Here is a 12621-nt window from a genome sequence, read left to right as displayed (position 1 = left end):
ATCTGAAGCTGAGCTGCGTTAAATTCACGTGCTCCAGCTGGACCTCCCGGGGCCTGGCTGTAAGGTTGCAGTAACTGACTGTACCATGGAGAAGCCCTCCAGCCCTAGTATCTTTGCTCTCCTCGTTTTACACTTCTTCCTTCAATTGCTTGACAAGAATTTCTAAGTGCTTTGAAATCAGCACTGCATCACTGCAATGCTTATATACAGCAGATAAGTGAGTCAGAGCAACTGAGGGTCATCTGTTCAAGATCATATAAGGATCAGTGGCAGAGCTGGGAACATAGTCCTGGGCTCCAGATTCCCACTCTTGTCTTTTCCACAGTGGATATAGCGCGATTCCAGGATTAGGCAATTTAACTTGTGTAAATTCAGACCTGGCTGCTCCTCCCACCATAAAGAAGGCTCCTGCCTGCTCTCCATTGTATGGCCTTGATGGCCATGGGTTTGGAAGGAGGACAAGACAAAGGAATAACATAGTGGTATATGAAGGCAACCTGGCCTCTTGTCTTTCTCTATATCCTCAGCTGGCTATAATCTCTTCCACAAAATCAAGTAACAAAGGCATGACTAATAACTAGAAGACAAGAGAGCCTTACTGAAGCAATGCAGCAGAGCAAAGGACTCTTGCCAGATGCATGGTACCTCCTTAGAGAAGTGTCTTATTTCATTGCTTCCATGAAGATAGCACATCTCATCAGATCCCATCATGCCTTCAAAAGGCAGCCGCAATGGAAATGAACCCTTATCTTCCACAGAAGGCACTAATTAATGCTCCCATATCACCCTAGTTGCTCTGAATGCATTTGCCCTTAATGAGCTAGGCCAGGTCCATGCTCTTCCACCAAAGCAGTTCACAAGCACCTATTGGAGAGATCTCAAGCACCCAGGGGAAGGAGCATGAGCAAGTCCCTAGACACCCTACAGCAAGGGAAAAAAGTTGCAGCCACACAATGCAACCCCTTGCACTGCAGTAAACCTACTCTAATTAGTTCCCATCCAGGATAATTTCTTCCCAGGGCAAATGAATTTCTTCCCAAGACAGCTGTTTGTTCATGCACAGGTGTCCAGAGGCAACTACCCCCCATGTTTCTGCCACTTTGTCTCAGGGCATCTTCAGTACTTACACCAATGCACCAGTTACACCTAATATTACTTCATCCCCTGCTGAAAGCAATGGCAGTTCTCATTTCTGGGGATTATTCTCCTCCCTCTTTTCTTTGTTTCTCCTCCATGTTTTCATGTCTTTGACCAGGCCTTTGTTGTTTCTTCTCTGGGAACATTTAGTTTGTGGCCTTGTCCTTCCTTCTGCTCTGATGCCAAACAAGCACCAGTCCAAACCCATTCCCTAATGAAGATTCCCTCCTGAAAGAACCTCTGGGAACTACCTCACAGATGCTGGCTTGTTTCCATAGCAGCTTACTCTAAACTTGAGGGCTGTACTCTGCTGCTTTATCAAGAGCTTGGAGAAAGCAAATTTAGGCCAGGGAACTGCAGAAGGAACCAGGAAGCTATGATAGAAGTCAGCCTGCCATCATCAGGGCAGGGGAAGCAGCTCTGAAGAGAAAACAGAGAAGAGGAAAGGTTTGAGAAGGCAGAAGGGAACAACTGAATTAAAATGGCTAGGTTTCTCCTGTAATACCCATGGGGGAAAAATAGAATGACACCAGTTTTGGCATCTCCTTTGCCAGATCTTGTGTGTCCTTCAGAGAACAGAACTAAGGAAGCTGGCTATCCAGGGAACCAGGGCAGAGGAATGCTTCTCAGCTAGGTCCTCTGATGTCAATGTTTTAGAACAGGCTCTTATTTCTGCCTATTATCATAAAATGAATAGCAAGTAGTTCAAATGGCTTCAAAGAGTTCTATAGCAGCCATGCAGTAAAATGACAAAGAGAAGCAATGAACAGATTACCACCTACCTTTGCTAAAAACACACACACACACAAAAAAAAAAAATAGGCTGAATCTTTTCATTTTTACAGGACCTGACTCTTATGGTCGATCTAAAAAGAATGACAAGAGACTATATGTTCATTTACCACCAAGTCATTCTGCACTGTGCATTACCCATCCCTGAAGCTCAACCCAGCACAGAAATGCAAACTGCCAAGCATCTGGAGTTAAAGTGGGGCCATAGAAAAGCTCCTGATGCCAGCCAGTGGATGTGGGCCACTGTGCCTGGACAAGACACAGAAGGAAACGGAACTTGGTGTGTCCAGCTGATGGCATGAGACAAGCCAGTGAGTCTCCAACAAAGGTCTCCCTTCTAAGAGACCTACCTCCTATACAAAAGATGTTAGCACAAGCTGGTCCACAAGCTCCCCTTTTCTGTCCCCCCTCTCTAGCTCATTCCTATAGTCATAGCAGAGCACATGACCTTCACTAGGGGATGGAGACGGTGTTCTTCCCAGGATAAGCTCCAGAAAAGCATTGCAGATAGACATCCCTGTGATGGGAGTCTGAGCAAGTCATCTTCCAGAGCCAGAAATGCTGACTAATTAGAAACATCTTTAAATCCCCAACTGGGAAGGCGCCTGAAGAAAGCCAAATCATAATAATAATAATAACGATGATGATATTTGTAACGGCTGTTACTTATCTTCCTGAAACGTTGACAGCAGCTCTTAACAACCACACACCAGTAAATAGCTTACATGTACTAACTCTCTTTTAAAAAGCACGTTTAATGCTCATCAGAGAGAACACTTACTTCTCCATCCCACCAGGGACCTCGGAGATCTCAGAAATGATTTAAAACTCTGGCAAACAAGAGCTCTTGGAGGTGATAATCAAACCCCTCCTGCCTACACGTGACTCATGAAGTCTGTTTCTCATGCTCTAATGCTTCCAGCTGGGACCCATCAGCAAGCTATCAATTACCTCTCATATGCAGATGTACAGATAATTAGTAAAATGACCTAATTAATATTAATACACTGGAGTGATAGAACTAACAAAGCACGATTTTTTAATGTAGCTCTCTTCTGACACTGTGCTTGAGATCAAGCACAGTGGTTCTCTGATGTCTCATACTGGCCAAGTGTCAGCTAAAACCCATCAGAGATGAAGTAAAGTCCCATCCATGCAGCAACTATTTTCCCCAAAGCTGTACAAAACCAGTATCTTTGAGCACTCAATCCCTCCAGCAATTTGCTAGTTGAAAAGTTTTAAAGGTAGCCATAGAGACAAAGATAATCTACACGTGCCCGCACACATAGCTTGTTTGGAAGAAAGCCAAGCTCAAAATGGGAGCAGCCAGTAGATTGCTTTAAAACATGAAACAGAAGTCTTTACCGAACGCAACAGCTAAACAAGGACCACGTTTGCACATTTTTCCCCCCAGATGATTTCATTAGATTTAACACAGTGTAGCAACACAGAGGAGTCACCACCACTGAGACGTTAAGGTGGGAGGATCTGCTCTTTAGCTGTAAGCAAATGCTTGGAGCACTCTAGATGCACACAGTGCAGGCGCACAGACAGCTTGGGATCAAAAATGCAAAAATCAGGGATTTTAAAGGGCTAGGGAGAGGAGGGAAACCCAACCTCACAAAACACATGCACTTGCCTGTACTAAGCAAAGCGCCCCAGAGCTGTAGCATCAGTTCCTGGAGTAGCACCATGCAGTCCTGGCTCTCCCTGTCCCTGGGGCTTGGGTGGAGAGCAGAGTGAGTGGGGGCTAGCACGTTGGCACGTTAGAGAGCAGCCTGCAGCGAAGCGAAAAGCCAGGTGCTCACCATGCAGAGCCCACGGCAAGGCTTGCTCCTTGCCATCTGCCCCCAGCTGCTGCCCGTAGAAAGGCGACATTGTCCCTGCAGGTGCAGGTGCCAGCACAGCGGCAGCCCAACGGACGGGCATCACAGAAATGGGGTGTTTCACCCTGAACACCAGCCAGGCTTAGAGGAGAGCAGCCATAACCCTCCACCTCACTTCCCCATGCCCTTTCCAGCCAGCCAACTGAGATCCTCAGCTAAACCGACCTCCTGGCACCCCAGGCATTTTCATGGCACTGCGGCTCCAGCACATCCCACATGACAGAGACCCAGGGACCAGGCTGGATCAAGCAGGGGAATTAAATTTGAATTCACTTAAAAGCAACTTTAGGAAACAAACAAAACAGAGCAGAGGATCAGTGGGACTCTGCTGGCTGGCCAGTGTCCTGGCTGGCCACGCTGCAACTGAGGAATTCGGGCGGCTTCTCCATGCGAGAGACCTCCTGACTCCAATTAGCCATGCCTGCAAGGAGCAATATTTGCCCCTGTGATGTTTCACCTAAGAGGCTATCAAACAAATCAGCAGTTCAAATATTCATGCAAGTTTTCTGTTCTCTTCTGGTTGGGGTAGTTTTCAAGGAACGCCGCCAAGGCTGACGGGCCTAAAAACACGTCACATCCCCAGCCTGAACCCTTCAAATAGGAGAGAGAGAGAAAGAGAGGGAGAGGAGAGAAAGGAAAAAGCTGCGTCAGGATGGAGGATGAACACAAAGGACGCAAGCACAGGCACGTCAACAGCCCCTGGGAAGGGGGGTGGGTTGAAACACAGCCCAGGCCTGCTGCTTAGCAGCTGGGATTTTAACACTTGTTGCAGCAAGAGAAATTAGTAACAGAAATCAGCACGGAGAAAGATGGGGGTGTCAGATGCCAGGCCTGCTCTGCATCAGGGGAAAGCAGTAAAAGTGGACTTTAGGGAAAGGTTGATTGCTTTGCCCTGCTTCATTTTTTTTCCCCTCATCCCCTCCCTTTGCAGTTGCACAACGCTCCATGAACCCAAAGACTGAAGTTTAGACCTTTGGGATCATTTCAACACTGTGCTCTTTCTACCTGGCTGGAAAGTCACAGTCCTTCAGGCTGACTGCAATACTGGGAGACACACACACCTGTTAGATCTCACCAACTGCCTCATGTTAATGCATTTCCAAAGGAATGAATGCCCAAAAACAAGAACAGTGAGCAAATTTTTATTATTTACTCTGCTGGAGCTTTCAAGGAACCAAAATTTTAGATGGTAAAGCCAGTTGTTGCCATTCATACTAGCAAACAAAAAACAAAAACAAACAAACGCATACACCTTCGGTTACCTTCTTCATCACTCTATTCCTTCCTCAAAGCATTATCCCCTCCACTGATCTTTCCAAAGTACTGATTTTGAGAGGAGGAGGATGAAAAATCCATGTTACCCCCTGCCCTGCCATGGTGGCTCAGCTGCAGCCTACACCCCGTGGACATTTCCACCACTGCAGTGAATCACATGCAGAGCTCAATGCGTAGCAGTAGTGCAGATGTTGGCTCCACTCAGCTGCTACACGTGGGCATCACCCTAGGCACAGCTCCTCTAGCAGCACAGTTGCCCCTCTCCTCCAGAGCACATGCAGAAAGGAAGACAATGTGGGGAACACGTACCTCAGCCCATGGTAGTGTGACATGGCAGGGGGGCAGAGAAAAAGACGGTGAAAAAGAATGAAAAAAAAATACAACAGTTTTTCAAGACAGCTCTATCTCAGTTTACCCATTCCAGATACTCTGCAACCAGTGAGACCAGCGGCAAGAAAAGGTCGTGGAATGAGCGTTCCCCAACATAGCGTGACAGTGCACATCTGAAGGTCCGCCCTGCTAGCAGCAGTGCTGTGACAAGGTTTGGGATAGCAGCTTGGAAAGTGCAGGGTGTCTGCAAGCAATTCACAGTGGCCTCCTGGGTTGCCATTCATCAGTGAAGCCAGAGTAATCATCCGCACGCGGCGTTCTTAGACTCTGCCCTCCGCAGGATGAGAGAGTCATGCAAACCACCTCAACAGAGCCAACCCCTTGCTTCAGTTTTAAGCAGTTTATAGGACTAGTTCAAGCATGGGGGATGATTTAGGCTATGCACTTTATTCAGTGGCTGGAGTAGAGTAAGGGCAGGCTTGTCATCAATGATCCTTCCTCAGCTGACAGGAGGTAACGTCCTCAAAAAAGATAGGGTAATATATCTTTTTTAAACTTGGACATTTTACTGTTAGATGACAACACACACATTCAAGCCTATCAAACCTCACACAGCTTCCCTATCACCTGGAAGAGGATTATTTTTACCTAGAATTAACCAGGAGTTAAGTGCCAGGCTATAATTTTAAATTGTTTAGTAAAGGTAGGCTCATATTTGAGATCTGGCAAGTGTCAGCAGTGGGTAAGGTCCCCAATGCAGGCAAACCGAGGAGCAGAGGGCTTTCATACATCAGCACATGCAGAGAACTCTTTCCTGTGTCTGAATTTCTCTGAGCAAAATAAAATGTAGAGCTCAGCCATTACCCATTCAAACCAATATTACTGAAGCAAAGCGAAGGCTCCCGAGCTTTTCCCACTACCTTTCCTCTTGGATCATGTTTGATTTACTACTCCAAAGGATCACACAGTTCTCAGCTTCTGAGATTTCTTCCTGCAAGGAATGCGAATCACTTAGAAATGCTAGTGACTTTCCCACACAGATCCACAGAGAGAAGCCGAGACACCAGGCAACCGCAGGCTTTCAGAAAAGAATTTGTGATGAAAAATGATGGCTTTCCCTCCTAGCGAGGGTAACCTTAAACTGGGAGAGACTTTGGACCTGCATCTGCTCTGCAGCCACTTGCTCCAGGAAGAGATCCGGCTATGCAGAGGGTCACCGGATCTGGACGGTACACACAAGGACTGTTTCTAAAGCACATCAGTCAATGAAGAGACTCAGTAGGAGCCCAGTTGTGCTGCTGGACAAAAAGGGAGGGGGGGGGCAGTGGAAAACTGTGACAAATTGAAAATTCAACATGGATTGCATAACTGCATGAATAATTTCTTTCAAGCCAAACGCTTTCCTGCAAAAGAGGTAGTTTGCCACAGTCCCTGAGCTCTACTTAATAAAAGAACCCCCTGACAAGGAGGGAGGGGGGGTATTTGTTTTCTTTTTCAAAAAAAAGAAAAAAAAAAAGGAGCTGCTTATAAGCCTGTTGCAGTCTGCAAGACGCAACTGAGCTTCCATTGTTTGGTTCCTGCAGCTCTCCTCTGCCAAACGGACAACACTGGAGACAAAAACCTCCCTACCCTGGCTGGGCAAGGATTTTGTTCAAAATGGCTAAGATGCTCGTTCTCTTCTGCTGGAGGCAGTTTTTCATTAATGAAAACAATGTCAGAGATATTCCTGGTTGGCGGGGGAGGACACAGGAAATCTGCTGAAAAATATTTTCTTTAAAACACTAAGTGAGATTTATTAGAATGTGGGATCATCTCCCAGCAGGGACGATGAATTGGTGAAATGAAGAAGGGAAGGCTGGAAAAAAGAGTGAGTCCTGACAGCAATAGCTACTTAAATTATTGGATGGCATTCACAGAAGTGGGGGAAGCCACATCTCAAGCTACAGGACACAAAGCTGAAGCATCTCTGGATGAAGAAGGGCCCTTTACCCTGCATCTTCTGGCAGCCATAGGATGGCTAGGCCTTTTCCATGTGCTAGTAAGTAACTTTGCAATAATCTTGTCTAGCCACATTGCCCCAGTGGGCCTAGGGGATACCAATGTCAACTCATTCCCAGACCAAAGGCCAATTTCACCCTGTATCCCATCTTGTACCATGGCCAAGTGACAACTGAAAGAATCTCTCCTCAGGAAGAGGAACAGTGCAAACGAGACATGAAATGTCTCCCCTGCGCCCGCTCCCAGGCTGGCCCGTACCCATACTTGGCTGCTATCAGGACCCTACACTCAAACCTTCTCTCCTGGGAGGGGAGGTCACTGATGCAGGCTTTGGCAGAAGAGATGCCCTCAATCTGCAGCACCAACCACCCCTGAAACCTGTGGGGCTGATAACATCCTCTCAGTCACTGTCAGAAAGATCTTTCCTCAGAGAGGAAGGGAGGACAGAGGGTGCCTGGCCACCAATGTTGACCAAACTTTCAGGGAGTGAGTCTTCTGCATCGCTCAAGCTGTGGGAAGTTGGCCAGTGGATCCCAAGAGTATTAGGAAGGGGAAAACTTTTTTGAGAAATGAGGCTAAAAATGAGCATTCTCTTCAGAGGGATCTTTAGGAGCCAAGCTCACTGGCTTTGGAGCTCCTCTTTGAATTCCACATATTTCACTCTCTTTGCCTAAAACCAGATCCTCAACTGCCTGCCAAGCCCTCCTGGCCAGTTGGCCTCAAGGCCAGCCCTGCAGCCACTCTGCGAGTCCCCTCTTCTGCACAGCCATGCTTTCTCCTCCTCTCCCCTGACTACCAACCCCACAACTGCTTATTCACCAGTTTCCACCTCCACCCTGCTCCAATTCCCCTTTCTCCCTTTTCCTGCTTCCCATGTGAACATAACAAGCCCAAATGGTTTTTTTTTTTTTTTTTTTTTTTTTGCTCAGGAGACCCTGGCTGTCCACATTAGTTCCAGGGCCAGGTGTGAAGACCAGTAGGAGGGAGGGATGGCAGGTCAGGTGGTTTGGGGGCTGCTATTCTCTGGGAGCATGGCAGAGCACAAGCCCTCCCTTCCTTACTCATTTCCCACAGCAATAGGGACCCAGGCTGCAATAGCAAAGCCGTTCTGCCTCATCCTCTGCGGGTCTGGAGCCCTCAAAACCCCTGGTCTGACTTCCAGCACGGGAGCAGTGGTTCAGCAGAAGTGCTGACGTATGTGTGAGCAATACCCAGGCGAGGGCAATGCCTGCCGTCGGCACCCGCAGCTCTCCCTGAGAACATGCTCTGCCCCACTGAATCATAACCAAGCTCGGCAAGTCTTTTCAAGACCCATCAGTCACCAGAGGGAGAGGAGGGAAGGGGAGGGGGGGGAAATCACAAGCACATAAAGTAATTAGAGGTGTAACCCTCTCCCCTCCCTCTGTGCAGGCTTAATGCTCCCTCTGTCTGGGCATGTTTGCCTCCTAAGTCGTGCCTCAGGACAGCTTTCTTGACTGAAAAAAAAAAAAAGGTTAATTAAAAAAAACAACCAAAAAAACCCCAAACAAACAAAACAAACACAAAAGAGAAATCCCTCATTAAAATGGCCACCCTCTCTGCACAGCTCCCTACCCAAACAGGTCCTTCCTGGAAACAGAGCACTGACCCCTGGCCATGACCCCTGCAAAAAAGCCAGGTTACAGGCAGCCAATTGAGGGTTAAATTAAAACCTTGTCCTAACAGCTTGGTGGCACAGGTCCTGTGACCTACTGTAACTCTGCTGCCACTCCATGACCGATGGCTCCAAGTCTGCAGCAGAGAGCAGGGCATCAAATATCGAAGTCATTCTGCTCTCATCCATCCGCACTCAAGCATCTGAAACCACAGCAAACCTCCCTGCCAACCTGCAGAACCAAATGTTCACCTCCTCTACAGGAATCTCTAGTCACAGCACAGACAGATCAAATGCAGGTAAAGTCTGCTGCAAACCTGCAGTCTGCAAGTGCAAGAGCATCACTGCCAATTTACCTAGGACACATGAACACTTCTGATCTCAACAGCTGAAGAGAAGGGGCAAAAGCACATACACACATGCACGTGCACCAGCCACCTCATTATGTCCAATCAGAGAGGCTTCCACAAAGAATTTTGAAACACATATCTAGCAGTTTCTGTGCACAGCTCTTTCTTCAACCTTCTGGAGACATGAGAGTATTTATTCACCACATGAAAAATAAAAAATACGAAAGTTTAGGGAACTGCCATGCTTCCAGATGAACAGAGGTATACTGTGACTTAATCAGAGTCCTCCTGCTTAGAGACAAATATGATGGCAGCGATACAGCAAAAGAAGAACAGCAGTGCTGAACTCCAAGAAATCCTGTTTCCAGACAGTTTTCAAACTCTCAAAACTGGAGCTATGGCTGCTGCATCCAAAACTCATGCGCTGTTGTTTCAGGATGCCCATACGCAAGAGTAGCAATCACTTCACCTCTAAAATCCTTGGAAAATCTGACATGCACAGAATAGAAAACATATGAAATGGGGTTTTCATCTATGCTAATGCCATGACTCCTTACCCACCAACTCTCATTCTGGCAGCCAAGGCTGAGATCTAGATCCAAGCCTCCACAGGAAATTCATTATCTAGAATACCAAAAGTTTGCCCTGGTGACATTCTAGTGTGTAAGACATGGAGCAATACCACATGTGTAAGTGACACCATCAGCATGAAAACAACTAAAAGTACAAGGGACTAAACTCAGAGGGACTGGAGGAGGAAGGAAAAAATAAATAAAAAATATCTTGAGATTAAAATATAAGAAAATTGTGGCTTCAGTCCTGATACAGATGACACACAGGGGCTGAGCACTAGTATCTAAAGCACTCCCAAAAGCTCACTCAGTCCCTGGCTCTGCCGATGTGGCAGTCGGGCAGTTAATGCCAGCTTCAGGGGAATTCCTTGTGTGAGTACAGATGTCCTTTCCAAACATCATTTCACTGCATCAATTCAGTACACAGCAAAATGTCTCAATCGTTTCTTTATACAGGGAAAGATTAATCCAAATTAACTTTTAAAGTAGATTAGCTAAACCATGTTAAACATGCCAGCATAGCCCACCCAATACAGAACATCTTCCTTCAAGCTGGCTTCCTTACTAAGTAGAAGCACATTTACTTTGAATGAGGGGCATTTCAATTCTCGATACATGCATCTGTAGCAGGTTTAATGCAGCACAATTAATCCAGGCTAAATACACACCATTAATTCGTAAGTGTCTCTGTGCAATCACATTCAGCAGCTTCCCATCATACCCCATCCAATTGATCCTAGATGGATTTTGGAAGTTCCTGGCTTCCTTCCTGACGTCAAGGTATTCCAGTAGGTTTGACCAAGCAGTGTTCTAAGTATTGCTCATCTACACCAGGCTGTGGAGAATACTTGGGAGACAAATGTGCCTCTCCTCTGGAGCCCATCATTTTTTTAAGCTATGCTCTTTGTCACAGTGATTGGTCACTTAAAACTGCTCTACTGAGAGCAGAGAAATGCTCTCACACACAAAATATTCAAAAATATTTCCCTTTTGCACTGCAGAGGTCATCACCTAGTCTCTATGCAATCAACCAAGCCCAGCCAAGCAACAGCCCACCCAGGACATAGATCTGGTACACACCTCTGATCCCAGCCGTGGTAGGAATTAGCTTTATCTCCAAGACATACCTTCCTCCAGAGGAGCTTCACAAACAGTTTAAGTGGCCAGGAACCACTGAAAGTCCCAAAATACTTGCTATTTCATGCACCATACAGGCCTTCACTTGGCCATGTCATATTTCACTCCTGCTAAGGGAAACTTTCAGCTTCTCAGCAGGACAGTTTTGTGTCAGCACAAGGTCCTGCACCAGAGACCTCAACAGCTATTCCTGTTGAAACAAACTGAAAGTCTCCCCCTTGGCCAATCACATGCACTACACCCACCAGCTCTTCAATCCCTGGGGACTTTGGATGAGGATAACCCATGGGCCAAGAGCCTCCACACCATGGCACAGTATCCTGGTGCCCAAGCAGTGACATTTGGGGAAAACTGCTTCTGAGAGTGTAACATCCAGCCCTGAGCTAGAGCTGGGGAGGATCACGGGAGCCAGGAGAGCTTGAGGCAACCACGCACAGCAGACACAGCTCGAGGCAGAGCCGTCCACAGAGCCCAATGCAAAACCACTTCTCTGAGGGAACCCACCCACGACAGCCCCACATACAGAGTGGGCACAGAAAGCAAGAGAGACAGACAAAGCCTTGTTCTGGGAGGCCACGGAGACATCTCAGCCCATGCACATTCTGCAAACGTGAATGCAGATACTGTAAACGTGAAAGCCACATACTGCACCTGTGTAATAAGAAGTTTCCCTAATCCTTTGCAGATGCACTTTGGGCCACATCCAGCTTTCTAGGAGTCGGATATGATCTTCACATAGATGTACTGAGGGCATAGCTAGCTAGGGACAAGGCTGATAAATTCAAAGAATTTGCAAGCTTGACTAGCAAAGTCAAAAAGCTGGTAATTTCCATAAATAAAGCAGCTCAATTTTTTCACCCTTGATGTTCCAGGTCTCTTAAAGAAATAATAATAAAAAAATCACATGCATCCAAAAGGCTCCTACATTAAAGTAGGAAACATCATGAAATACACTAAATTAAAACAACTGTCAGTCATTCATACTGATGACATATCTGCAGCATTTCCTTTTTTTCACTCCCTCTTCTTAGCTAAATGTCTAGCTTATGTTCCTACTGTTCATAGTATTAAATGCAAATCCTAAAATAAGCAAGATGACAAGTATTCAGCGAGGCTATTGCACATGGCTGTACTGACTATGCTTTTCAGATTTCATGATTATTTCACTGATGCAATTGATGTAAACACAATAGTTTCAATTTAAAAGACATCAGAAATTAACTATGAATTGCAGCATATAAAGCTAAAGAATAGCTAGATGTCAAAACAAGACAAAAGAAATATTTTCACTAATTAGATCATTCAGCCAAATAATAGAATCAGTATATGACATAAGGAAATTTTTACTAAAAAAAGACTAAAAAAAAGAATTAAATTTTCCACAATTTTTGTGAGTATATTAGATGACTTTTCTGTACTGCTCATGACCTTTTTTAATTTCTTTGTGATACCAGAAGCTTTTTAGTCTGACAGCTTTAAACTATAGTAAAACCCCAGAATAAGAAGAGAAA

At 46.0% G+C, this 12621-nt stretch overlaps 1 protein-coding gene across 1 annotated transcript in view; it reads right to left on the bottom strand.

Annotated features, from left to right (window-relative positions):
- IGFBP2 (insulin like growth factor binding protein 2) overlaps nt 1-12621 on the bottom strand; it is a 69845-nt gene that overhangs the window by 35049 nt on the left and 22175 nt on the right. The gene's annotated exons all lie outside the window — the stretch shown is intronic.

Source organism: Rhea pennata, chromosome 6 (genome assembly GCF_028389875.1).
Source record: "Rhea pennata isolate bPtePen1 chromosome 6, bPtePen1.pri, whole genome shotgun sequence".
NCBI lineage: Eukaryota > Metazoa > Chordata > Aves > Rheiformes > Rheidae > Rhea > Rhea pennata.
This window is presented reverse-complemented; position numbering and strand designations above follow the sequence as displayed.